The sequence below is a fragment of the Saccopteryx leptura genome, chromosome 1 (assembly GCF_036850995.1).
Source record: "Saccopteryx leptura isolate mSacLep1 chromosome 1, mSacLep1_pri_phased_curated, whole genome shotgun sequence".
NCBI classification, from domain to species: domain Eukaryota; kingdom Metazoa; phylum Chordata; class Mammalia; order Chiroptera; family Emballonuridae; genus Saccopteryx; species Saccopteryx leptura.
In genome coordinates, this window is record NC_089503.1 from 209,473,459 (window position 1) to 209,485,069 (window position 11,611).

The following is an 11,611-nucleotide window of genomic DNA, read 5'->3' on the forward strand; positions in this document are numbered from 1 at the left end:
GGTGCAGTGGATAAAGCATCGACCTGGAAATGCTGAGGTCGCCAGTTCGAAACCCTGGGCTTGCCTGGTCAAAACACATATGGGAGTTGATGCTTCCAGCTCCTCCCCCCCTTCTCTCTCTGTCTCTCCTCTATCTCTTTCTCTCTCTTCTCTCCCTCTCCTCTCTAAAATGAATAAATAAACAAAACAAAACAAAACAAAAAACCTGGCTAAACCATCTCACTTGCCACACAGAAGCTTTCCCTTGGGGCTCCAGACAGCTGTTACTCAGCCCTTGGGAGCAAGAGCCTGTGTGGCCTTTCCTTTGCAGATGTGTAACAAAAGAGTTCTCCCTCTCACCCGAGTGTCACTGTGTTGTGTCCACTAGCAAAAAAAACTTTAAATTTTATAAAAACAGACATTATGGATACAGAAGTGACAATAAAGTTCATGTCTTTAGGCTTCTCCTGGTCTACCAGGGGACCAAATCATGAAGCATCTGAAGATAATGAATAGCTACTGTATAGTAAACACTACTACATGCAAGGAAGTTTACATGGATCAACTTTAGGCCTTAAACTTGAAATTTTGATGCTATTATCATCCTATATTATAGACCAAAAAATGCCCATTGTGATTGTTCAGAGGGAGAGAGAAAAAAGTTGGAGAAAAAGAGGCAAAAACTGAAGTCCTGAGTCAATATTGCAAGGAGGGCTACCAACCAGGAATACCCGTTTTTGACAGTAATGAGAGTGTGAAATGAATTATATTGAACTAAGTCATTAAGGTTGAGAGTTTTATCAGTAATGTCAATTAACTTAGACAGCGACATCCTTACTTAGATTAATGATTTCTAGTAGTTCGGCTTTGTGACCAGGGATTGTGGTTAGGCTACAAATTAAAATGAGAAATATATGATAGTGGAAGAAACAGAGGTTTGATCCACTTGACGGAAGGTAATGGCTTTAGTCTTAGACATGAGATCAAACAGGTGCGATGTACATAGGTAGATGTGTTGTAAGGCAATTGGATGTTACACTGATGAAGGAAAAGTAAGACACCCCTGCAAAAGAGATATTGATCTAAATATCAGTAACACTAAGTCCACAGTTCAGCAAAAAATAGGTAGATTATAAGATGACCTAAAGAGAATAATATAAAAGCCAAGAAAAAGTTCTGGGTTACTACCAACAGCAATGGTGATAAACTATTCAGTTAATTTATTTAAAAAGGAAAAAAAAGGTTCTTACCTAGATTATATTTAAACAGAAAAACAAACAAAAAAGCAGTATTAGCTCAAAGATGGAGAGAATAAAGTTAAATGGAGTAGGAAGAAAACATTGGGATTTCTATTATAATGAAATAATCCATTCCACTAAATAAGAGATAACCATATTGGGGAAGAGTTCCACTGTACTTTTGTGCATTTGAGCATTGTACACATTAGAATTTTATTTTATTATTATTCTTTCATATTTTTCTGAAGTGAGAACCAGGGTGGCAGAGAGACGGACTCCTACATGCTCCCAACTGAGATCCACCCAGCATGCCCACTAGGGGGCAATGCTCTGCCCATTTGGGGCATTGTTCTGTTACAACCCAAGCCATTCTAGTGCCTGAGGCAGAGGTCATGGGGCCAGCCTCAGTGCCTGGGCCAACTTTGCTCCAATGGAGCCTTGGCTGCGGGAGGGGAAGAGAGAGATAGAGAGGAAGGAGAAGGGGAGGGTGGAGAGGCAGATAGGCGCCTCTCCTGTGTGCCCTGACCAGGAATCAAACTTGGGACTTTCACATGCTGGACCAATGCTCTACCACTGAGCCAACCTGCCAGGGCCACATTAGAATTTTAAATATCAGTTATATGGGACATTGTACTCTGGTCAGAGACTGAAGATATGCATACTTCTAGTAACTGGTTTGCCTATGAAACAAAGCCAATGGAACATGTATATGCTGTTTGTTTAGCTGCTTATGTAACCCAAGGGGAAACCATTTTTTTAAGTGTGTTGTCCTTGGTTGATACTCAGATCAAATAAGCTTTTAAGTATATAAAACAAGACATATGCAAAGTCACTCTGATAGGAATTTCACAGCAAATTCATCAGAAAAATTTTAACTCTTTTTTTTAATTACTATAATTTTGTAAAACTAATAATATGTCATACTTCATAATGATACTTAAAATGGAAAGTGACTTCTGGACTAATAAACAACAAATGTAATTCTTAAATGTTAATGAATGATCAACAGGTTTAAATTTCACTAACAATCCAAGTTCTAAAACCTTGATAGAAAAAATTTATCTAATGCCCTAATTAACAAATGGGAAATATTTGTGATTGACTACATATTTAATGTCATTCATTTTTCTATACTATTAACAATAAACACATATTTTATAACTAGAGAACATGTGCTTACACAGCACCTGAAACCAAGTGAGAGTTGACCAGATATTTGTTAAATTAATATATGACAAATTATCATATAAAAAGACTATTGTGTCTTTGTACCCAAAAATCCAGCTCTTATTTCTCTTAACCTTGAGCTTCTTCTTCCGATTGACCCCCAGAGTTCTCTGGAATCTTTTGCAACATTGCTCCTTCCCTAGTTTCTAAGGCAGAAAATATCTGAGAAACATCTCTTAGCTTGCTTTGATTTCCACGTGTGCTTTATCAGCCAAAGACAATTTAATCCAGGGCATCTCTTCTGGTAGGAATAAAAAGAAAATGATACAATGTCATATAGTTGTAAGAACAAAATTGGCCGCCTAAAAAAATGGAAACTCTCCTTCAAAAGGAAAATGCAGAGGTACTTTTTTTTTCCAGAGGTACTTTTAAAAAGAGGAATATGATTTCTTTTCCAAAAAGTGGCTCTTTATAAAGGAGAGGGAAAGAGAAGTTTTAAACATCATGACTTTTTTGATATTACTTCTTCTCTGGTTAAAATGTACACACACACACACACACACACACACACACACACACACATCTCAAAATAAAATTGGAAAGTGCTAAAAATGGCAAGCCATAAAAATTTGAGATGTTTTATTTTCAAATACCTGGGGAAGACATAGCATTTGGCAAGCAATTGCTAATCCTTTGCAGTTTTTATTCTGGCGGCTAAACAAGACATAGCAAAAGTGAAACAAAGAGGCTGGCATAATAGATATCCCTTGACAATAACACACAGGCTGTTTGCAATTCTGCATAACTAACATCTGAGAGGGCAGGATACACATGTGGGCCTCGCTATGAGGATTTTTTTTGAGCATAGCATTTTTTTTCCTGGTACTTGATTCATTGACAACATTTAAGAATGAATGTTCATTGCAGCATTGTTCACAGTGGCCAGGACATGGAAACAACCAAAAAGCCCGTCAATAGATGACTGGATAAAGAAGATGTGGCACATATATACTATGGAATACTACTCAGCCATAAGAAATGATGACATCGGAACATTTATAGCAAAATGGTGGGATCTTGATAACATTATACGGAGTGAAATAAGTAAATCAGAAAAAACCAGGAACTGCATTATTCCATACGTAGATGGGACATAAAAGTGAGACCAAGAGACATTGATAAGAGTGTGGTGGTTACGGGGGGAGGGGGGAATGGGAGAGGGAAAGGGGGAGGGGGAGGGACACAAAGAGAACTAGATAGAAGATGACAGAGGACAATCTGACTTTGGGTGATGGGTATGCAACATAATTGAACGACAAGATAACCTGGACATGTTATCTTTGAATATATGTATCTTGATTTACTGATGTCACCCCATTAAAAATAAAAAAAATAAAAAAAAAGAATGAATGCCTGATCGCAGCAGCATTTCAATAGCATGTTAGTTTATATCTCAAATGTAAGGCAAAGAAGAAGAATGTACTCCTGAACAGCAAAGCAACGTTTATCCCCCTAATCTATCTGGTGTCTCTGTGCGTGTTCTGCTATGGCAGTGCCATATGTTCCCAATGGCTGACATTTTTAGGTAAATTAATTTGATTTTCTACAACTTGTTCCAGTAAAGTTTATGATTTAGAATATGTTTATGAGATACACAAATCTACAAAATCCCCCCCATTTTATTTTTATGCACTATCCCAACCAATGTTCTAAACAGACATTTTTCACTTTTTTTTTCATGATCACCACTTGATGTACAAGTTACCCTATAAAATGGGAAAGCCTTATTTTGAAGAGACATCTTTAAAAAATAAGAAAACTTCATAGAAAAGAAATCAAATTATGGTTGCCCTGTTCTTCAAACAAAAATTGATTCAGAACATCACAGACATGGACAGTTAAAAAAAAAGAGCATACTTATGATATATACTTTTTTTCTCAAAAAACTTCAGTAAAGAGAAACATGTGAGTGAAATCATTTCTTGTTCAAAGAATTTCATTTCTTAGACATAAAAGGACCTCTAATTTTCTCCAAATGAATGCCAGTTTTAGTATATTTTATGAGCACCTTCATTGCTGTTAGATGCTGAAAAATAATAAAAAGACCCTAACATGGGATCCCCTCCCCAAAAAACATCTGCTAGACTTTCCAGGAAACTGTATCAGCACAAATTTGGAAGTACTCCAAAATTGTTGCTTATGAACTCTTTGGGGAGATTTATTTAAAAGAATTTTACCTAAAAAAGTAAATTATCTCATTTTAATGATTATTTAAAATAGCATTCTTTCATGTCAGTGTTTTTTCTCTTGAACCCATGTTACTCATTCTCTGAAGATAAATTGGGTTCTAGCAACTTCTTAGGATGCTTGGGAGCAGTAAGCCTTGGCTCCTTGCCATAGTTACAGATATATTTATCTTCTGTCCACCTAATTAATAAATCCTTACCCAGAGATCCAAAGTGATTTAAGGTGTTAAATGACTGTGGACCACCCTGGAGGAAATAATGTCTACAATAATCACCATAGGACACAGTATGCAAGTATGACAACAAGAAAACTGTGTCACCAAAGAAGTTGTCATCTTGAATTCATATAATGTAAAATGGCAGAGCACAGATGCCTTGGTGTTTTTTTTAAATAATTAAGTCTAGGAACATAACTCTGGGTCCTAGTGTTCATGTTGTGCCATTGACTTCAGTTCAACAAGGAGAGGGCATGGATAGCGTGTTCAGAATAAAGAGTAGCCATCATTCTCTGGAACTAGGAAGACCCATTCTAGACTTGATTATAGCTCCATTTACCACTGCGACCAGGGACAGATAGATAGATTCACTTACACCCTAGAACTGGTAGATGTAAGGCATTTTGCTGACTCTCTTACCCTGCTCCCACTCCTATCACTTGGATTGCTCCAAAATGACAACTGAAAGAATGAAAAGAGAACTTGTTTCCACCAGAAGGCAAGAGAAAGAATATTCGGAATAGGATTATTCCTCAGTAGGTTAGGTACGTTTGACTGCCTTTACGCTAAAAGGTGCCTTTCAGTGGCCCTTACCAATTCCTATCTATTGAATTCCATCTTCTATACAGTTTTACCCATATAAGCTTGAATGGGGACCATCATAAATGTCTTCAGCAGACCTATCTGAAGAATGGGAGAATACTACCTGCTGTCCCATATAAACAATCATGTTAAATCTTGGACTCATGCTTTGACTTTAGCCACTTTGTTTTGAACCTACTGTCTCACCTTTTCAGGATACAGCCAACACCAAGGCTGCATCTGCCTGCAGCCATGAAGGTTCACCGCTCAGATCTCCTGTTATGAGGGGCATAAATCATGCAGGACTCCAGTTCTCATGGCTTGGCCTCACCACCAAGTTCACACAATGGCCACACTTCCTAGTACAGAGCCCAGGTAATGACTGAGCCTGGCTGGGATATTGCAATAGACACATTTTTATACATTATAAACTCCAGGGAAGGTTATACATTTCCAGAAAGGCAGAGAGCAGTAGAGAGTGTCTGAGCCTTGTATACAATCTCCACAGAACACCAATAAAAGATCAAAATTAAATGTTGTGCTTCTCTTCAGGTTCTGTTACGCAACTCAGGAAAAATAAATAGTTACTTCAAGTAAAGTGAGAAATAAATTTTTCAAGAGAGGTTTGCCCTAATTCTAGTTTGGAGTTATTTATATTTGTATATTCAGCACTTAATACCTTTTAAGGAAAGATCAATGCTCAATAAGGGTGTTTTTTAAACAAACAAATGGCCACTGAATTAACTGATATCAAATTTTTATCACCCACTTTCAGTGAAAAATGAGCAGCATTAATTATTGTGTGTATCAGATCAATTTTTATGTAGAAAATTAGGTAGTTTTATTTTTTAGATAAATATATATTGAAAAGTAGGTAAAATAAACAACTTACAGAAATCATAATAAGCACATACCAGGTCCCTCTGCTTTTAATAATAATCTGAGAAATACATATAGAAAATACATTTGAGATATTTATTACCTTCCAGCTTAACCTAAGTGAAAAATGTCAGTGAACAACGGTAAGAAAGATCTACAGCAGGGGTCGGAAAACTTTTTGGCTGAGAGAGCCATGAACGCCACATATTTTAAAATGTAATTCTGTGAGAGCCATACAACGACCCGTGTACGTTATGCATTACTCAATAAAAATTTGGTGTTGTCCTGGAGGACGGCTATGATTGGCTCCAGCCACCCACAACCATGAACATGAGTGGTAGGAAATGAATGGATTGTAATACATGAGAATGTTTTATATTTTTAACATTATTTTTTTATTAAAGATTTGTCTGCGAACCAGATGCAGCCATCAAAAGAGCCACATCTGGCTCGTGAGCCACAGGTTCCCGACCCCTGATCTACAGAAATAGGCCATTTTGGCATCCATGAACTCATAAACTTCATTTAGAAGAGCAATTAGATAATGTCAAAATTTCAAATATACTTTCTTTTAAATATAGAGCAATTCTTAAAGTAAAAATATACATAATCAAATTGCCACTGATACTAACTACATAATTTGTACATCAGTCGTGAAATGGAACGCAATAAAATGAATCCAAGCCCTGGCCGGTTGGCTCAGTGGTAGAGCGTCGGCCTGGCGTGCAGAAGTCCCGGGTTCGATTCGAGCCAGGGCACACAGGAGAAGCGCCCATCTGCTTCTCCACCCCTCCCCCTCTCCTTCCTCTCTGTCTCTCTCTTCCCCTCCCGCAGCCGAGGCTCCATTGGAGCAAAGATAGCCCGGGCGCTGGGGATGGCTCCTCGGCCTCTGCCCCAGGCGCTAGAGTGGCTCTGGTGGCAACAGAGCGATGCCCCGGAGGGGCAGAGCATCGCCTCCTGGTGGGCAGAGCATCACGCCCCTGGTGGGCGTGCCGGGTGGATCCCGGGGTCGGGCGCATGTGGGAGTCTGTCAGACTGTCTCTCCTGTTTCCAGCTTCAGAAAAATACAAAAAAATAAATAAATAAATAAATAAATAAATAAATAAATAAAATGAATCCAAAATCAGGAAGATATCCATGTAATGGTGAAGAAAATAGATGTTGTATATCAGCACATAAACATTTTTTAATTAAAAAAATGGTTATTTACATATGTGTGTATATTTAGTTATGGTAATTTAAGAGAATCTGGAAACCATTATAGCATGTGCTTTTAAAATAATATGTATACTTGTATGCTAATAAAAAGTTCAGGAAAGATATGAATCACATTATATTATTTTAATTTTTATTAAATGTATTGGGGTGATATTTGTTAATAAAACTACATAGCTTTCAGGTTTATGATTCTAGAATACATCATCTGTGTATTGTACTGTGTGTTCACCACCCACAGTCAATTCTCCTTCCATCACCATCACCCTCTTATATCACCCTTACCCTCCTCTACTTCCCCCACTCTATCCAGTAATCACCATATTATGGTCTGTATCTATGAGTTTGGGGGGAGGGTTGTTTGCTTATTTTTTGCTTTCTTTATTCCTTCAACTTTTCAACCCAACCCCCAAGCCCTCTACTCTCTAGCTATCAGTCTGTTTTCTGTATCTCTGAGTCATTCTCTTTCCATTTTGTTTGTTAACTTTGTTCATGAGATTCCACATATAAGTGATATCATATGGTATTTGTCCTTGTCTGACTGGTTTATTTCACTTAGATAACTCTCTCCAGATCCACCCATGCTGTTGCAAAAAATAAGACTTCCCTTTTTATTTTTTTCCTTTTCTTTTCTATATGGCTGAGTAGTATTCCATTGTGTAAAGGTACCATAGCTTTTTTATCCACTCACATACTGATGGGCACTTGGGCTGCTTCCCTATTTTGACTGTTACAAATGGGGCTGCAGTGAACGTAGGGATGCATTTATTCTTTCAAATCAGTGTTTCAGTTCTTTTCAGATATATTCCTAGAAGTGGAGTTCCTGGGTCATAAAGCAGTTTCATTTTTAATTTTTTGAGGAAACTCCATATTGTTGTCCACAGTGGCTGTACCAGTATGCATTCCCCCAATGGTGTATGAGGGTTCCCTTTATTCCACACCCTCACCTATACTTGTGGTTTGTTGATGTATTGAGGATAGCCATTCTGACAGATGTGAGGTGATATCTCATTGTGGTTTTAATTTGCATTTCTCTGATGATTAGTGATGTTGAACATCCTTTCATATATCTATTGGTCATCTGTATGTCCTCTTTGGAGAAGTGTCTATTCAGGTCCTTGGCCTATTTTTTAATTGATTGTTTGATTTTTTGGTGTTGAGTTGTGTTAGTACTTTATAAATTTTGAATATTAACCCCTTACCAGATATATCATTGGTAAATATTTATAATATCTCTCATTTAGTGGGTTGTATTTTCATTAAGTTGATGGTTTCCTTTGCTATGTAAAAACATTTCAGTTTGATGTAGTCTCACTTGTTTATTTTTTGTTGTTATTATTTCCCTTACCCAAAGAGACATATCAGAAAAAAATATTGCTATGTAAAATGTATGAGATTTTACTACCTATGTTTTCTTCTAGGATTTTTGTTGTTTCAAGTCTTTTTTTTCTCTTCAAAATATGGAACACTTCAGGAATTTGAGTGTCATCCTTGCGCAGGGGCCATGCTAATCTTCTCTGTATCGTTCCAATCTTAGTATATGTGCTGCTGAAGTGAGCTCTCAAGTCTTACATTTAAGTTTTTAATCAATTTTGAGTTTATTCTTGTGGAAGAAAGTGGTCTAATTTTATTTTTTTGCACATATCTATCCAATTTTCACAATACCATTTGTTGAATAGATTATCTTTACCCCATTGTATGTTCTTACATCCTTTGTCAAATATCAATTGACCATAAAGCTGTGGGTTTATTTCTGGGCTCTCTGTTCTGTTCCATTGATCTGCATGTCTGTTTTTACGCCAGTACCATGCTGTTTTGCTTACTATGAACTATAGTACAGCTTCATATTAAGGAGCACGACTCCTTAAGTTCATTCTTTGTTATCAAGAGCACTAGAGCTATTTGGTGTCTTTGTGGTTCCTTAAACTATCTTTATTTTTTAATTATTTTTTCATTGTTCTATTCTGATTAGGTTTTTTTCTACTTTATCTTCCAAATTATTGATTCGATCCTCTGCTTCATCCAGCCTATTGTTTATTTCTTCTAGTGTATTCTTTATTCCAGATATTTTATAGTTCTGACTAAGTTCCTTCAGTATTCTTTAAACTGTGTGGGGTTTTTTGTTTTGTTTTGTTTTTACTCAATTACTTGCTCACATTTCATTTAGTTCATTTTCTAGAGATTTCTCCTAGTCTTTCATTTGGGGCATATTTCTTTGACTACCCATTTGGGGTGCCTCTTTGCATTTGTTTTTATGTATTTGGTAGATGTTCTTTGACTCCCATTCTTGATAGGGTGGTCTTATGTACTAAGGGTCCTGTGGGACCCAGTACTGAAGTTTTCTTGATCACCTAATCTGTATGCTCCAGGAATGTCTCTTGTGTGAGTTATGTGGTTCCTCCTGTTATAATTGTCTTGATTGTTATTGGCCTGTTCATGAGTGGGGCCACCCCTAGGCTGACTGACTGTGAGGACTGACCCTGACCACAGTGTATGAGCTGTGGTTCAGGTGCACATCACATGAAGTGCAATGTACCTCAACAGGGTCTGGAGCCTGTCAAGATCTCCTCCTGTTGGATATTCTACTTGTAAAGCTAATTGGATCCTGCTGTAATGTTGTCTAAAGCTGGCCACTAAGTACATTGGTTCAGGTGCCTCTTGGGAGGGACCCTGGTGTCAGCCAATGTCAGATACTGCCTATGACTGGCCCTGGGCAACCTGTTTGCTCTTTGGAGGTACAAAGTGATCCACAGTTTATGGCTGCCTCTGCTGGGCCTAGGTATGCACAGGAAGGACCAAGTCTACACAACGCTAGCTTTTACCAGCAACAAGTCCAGGGGCAGGTCAGCCAAAGTCCCATGGCACCCTGGGGTCCCCTGAGATCCTCCTCTGACTACCTCCACATGCTGGCTGTCTGATAGGCTCAGTCACTAGAAGATCTTCTGGTGGTATTTGAATTTCATGAGATAGGTTCTCAGTGAGTCACCAGATAGGGGTGAGTGGTGGTCACCAGATCAATACAGGTTCAAACGTAATGCCAGTGCTGGGTCTGAGGCCAATAAGCAAATGTCCCAAGGTGTACCAAGTCTAGCTACCACCCACCAGCTGCCCACAGACCTTCATGGTGTGGTTGAGGTCGGTAGAGATTATCAGGCCCAAACAGACCAAGATTTGGCCACATGCAGGGAGGGCTCTGCACTGGTCAAGCATGTGAGGAGAAGATTGTCCCATTCTGGAGCCACACTTCTAGGCCTATTCCAGCTTCTGCCAGGACCCTGAGTTCAACAGGGCAGGGCTGCTGGGAGCTGGGAGGGTAGGGCTAGTGGATCTTCCATTAAAGGAAGGTGTCCATCAGGCTTGGGGGAAAGTGGAGCATAAGGTCCCTGCCTCAGAGCCATGCAACTCAGTCTGTCCTGGATTCTGCCCAGACCTTGGCAGGGCTAGGCCAGCAGGAGTCAGAAGGGTGGAGCTGGTAGGAGCCCAGAGAGGGGGAGATAACATCAAGATCCCTGGGAGCCTGACCAGGCAGTGGCAGAGTGGATAGAGCATCAGACTGGGATGCAGAGGACCCAGGTTCGAGACTCCGAGATCGCCAGCTTGAGCGCGGGCTCATCTGGTTTGAGCAAAAAGCTCACCATCTTGGACCCAAGGTTGCTGGCTTAAGCAAGGGGTCACTCAGTCTGCTGAAGGCCCACGGTCAAGGCATATATGAGAAAGCAATCAATGAAAAACTAAGGTGTCACAACGAAAAACAGACGATTGATGCTTCTCATCTCTCTCTGTTTCTGTCTGTCTGTCCCTATCTATCGCTCTCTCTGACTCTGTCTCTGTACAAAAAAAAAGTCCCTGGGAAAGTTAGGGGGGCATATTCCCCCCCCCAAAGCCATACCACTCAGTCACTGACAATCCCTGCATCTACCCAGACCTTTACACCCTACACAGACCTAATATTAAATAAATATAAATAGTTAATATTGTGTGTGTGTTGCACATGCACATGTTTATGTATATGATTCAAGTAGTTTCAATTAGTTGGTTTTATAACAAACAGGTGGATTCTCATGCACACAGAAATATTCTAAAACATACT

General features: G+C 38.9%; 1 non-coding gene across 1 annotated transcript; it reads right to left on the reverse strand.

Annotated features, from left to right (window-relative positions):
- Positions 1 to 8,975: 8,975 nt before the first annotated feature.
- On the reverse strand, positions 8,976 to 9,082 carry LOC136390218 (U6 spliceosomal RNA). The gene has a single exon (XR_010748651.1). It is a non-coding gene; the product is annotated as a U6 spliceosomal RNA (small nuclear RNA).
- Positions 9,083 to 11,611: the final 2,529 nt, after the last annotated feature.